Source organism: Oryctolagus cuniculus, chromosome 1 (assembly GCF_964237555.1).
Source record: "Oryctolagus cuniculus chromosome 1, mOryCun1.1, whole genome shotgun sequence".
Taxonomy (NCBI): Eukaryota; Metazoa; Chordata; class Mammalia; order Lagomorpha; family Leporidae; genus Oryctolagus; species Oryctolagus cuniculus.
This window is the reverse complement of record NC_091432.1, coordinates 61,979,446-61,981,459: the sequence shown is the minus strand read 5'-3', so window position 1 is coordinate 61,981,459 and position 2,014 is coordinate 61,979,446. Positions and strand designations below refer to the sequence as shown.

At 38.3% G+C, this 2,014-nt stretch overlaps 1 pseudogene; it reads right to left on the bottom strand.

The window, feature by feature from the left end:
* Window positions 1-378: 378 nt before the first annotated feature.
* LOC100349375 (olfactory receptor 52K2-like) lies at window positions 379-1,358 on the bottom strand (annotated as a pseudogene).
* Window positions 1,359-2,014: the final 656 nt, after the last annotated feature.

Below are 2,014 nucleotides of genomic sequence, written 5' to 3'. Positions count from 1 at the left end.
TTTAAATTTTATATCCACATATGTTTACATTCATTCTTTCTATAATGATAAGTTTCAGGCATGTATAATTGGAACTTTTAAATACATTATATGGCAGTTACAGTGATTAGATTCAAATGATTATTTTTTACAGCATAACTAGATTATTTCAGAATAATCCCAGTATTTATTTAGGTCATTTTTTTCTGGAGACATGCATTATGTATACTACTATATCTGCTTAAACAATTACCTTTGTATAAATTACTTTCCACAGAAAAAACTTAGCCATCTTATCACTGGGAGTATCTTTATGAACAAACCATACATTCTAAGAATGATATCATGCTTCATTTAGATTTCTCACTGCCATCACCACCACCACCAACAATAAAAACCTCAATCCAGTGGCTTTGAAAAACTGAAAAATTTAAGGAACCTGTCCCGTATCCTCTTGGTCCTCACCCCATAGATAATGGGGTTTACCAAAGGTGGAACAAGAAGATAAATGTTGGCTATAAATATATGGACATGGGGAGCTACATGCTGCCCAAATCTGTGGGTGAGAAAAGAGAAGAAGGCTGGAGTATAGAACACCAAGATGACACAGACATGGGAGCCACAAGTGCCCAAGGATTTGAGTCGGGCATCCTTGGATGGGAGGTGGAAGACTGTGTGGAGTATGAGGATATAAGAACAAACGATCAACATGAAGTCCACTGCCCCAGTAAGGAAGGCAACAATGAGGCTGTATGCTCTGCGGATTCTTGTCTCAGCACAGGCAATCTTGATGAGTGCCATGAATTCACAGTAAGTGTGGGCAATTATATTGGTTCTGCAGTAAGGAAGCCAACGTAGCAGGAAGGGATGAGGGCTCAGAAGTGCAGTGCCCCTGAGCACAATAGCTAGGCCCATCTTCCCAATTACAGTTTGTGTCAAAATAGCTGAGTGTCTTAATGGGTTACAAATAGCTACACAGCGATCAAAAGCCATGGCCAGGAAGAAGCCTGACTCCATTGTGGAGCAAGAGTGAATCAGGAACACTTGAGTGAGGCAGGCTTCAAAAGGAATCTATCATGGAACCAGAAGACACTGAGGAGTTTGGGCACAGCTGTGGTACACACAACAAGATCAGCCACAGCCAGCATGCAGAGGAAGAGATACATTGGCTCGTGGAGGCTTGGATCTGTCTTGATGATAAACAGAAGAGAGCAGTTTCCCAGTAGTGCCAAAAGGTAGACCACACAAAAGGGGATGGAAATCCAGATGTGGGCAAACTCCAGCCCAGGAATGCCAATGAGAATGAAAGCAGGTGGACGGATATGAGTCTCATTGTATGCTGATGTGACAGGTATCAGATGTTGTAGTGTTCCCTCCATGGATTTTTCCTCTGCAGCAAATAAAATGATAATTTATATATTTTGAAACTTCTAATGAGTTAAGAAAGCAGAAATACAGTGAATTTTAGGGCATATGGATTTATTGCAATGCTTATAACTATCTAGCTAGAAGTTATTTCATCATCTGACACAGATGCATGTATTACTACAGTCACTCTGCCTTGACAAGAGAAAAACCTAAATGAACAACATATAGAGGGCACTGCAGTGAGGGCTACTTCTAGTATTTTGTTCTCCTTATTTTAAATCTCCTTATCGATGACCAGGCTACTTTTAAAAATCTGTACCAAATTTTACCATTGATATTTTATTTTTATATATAAATTTATAATGTATAATGAGACTAATGTATAAATGTTAAATGAGACAAAATATTTAGGAACCTAAATTCAGAGTTTAATACAGTATAGGAAAAGTCCTATAATCGTCTATTAAGATGAAGTGATAACAATTAATAGTGTGCAAGAATCACGGGTTTGGAGGACTTAGAGATAGTGCAGTTTTAAGACAAGAAGTTGAATGAGACAAAGGGTTCTACAGAAGGTTTTGAATAGAGAATAGGTTCTGCTGTTTTTTTTTTTTTTCCAGACTTTAGCAGTAATAGTTTTGGGACATGCCAAGTTATAAGATGTGGC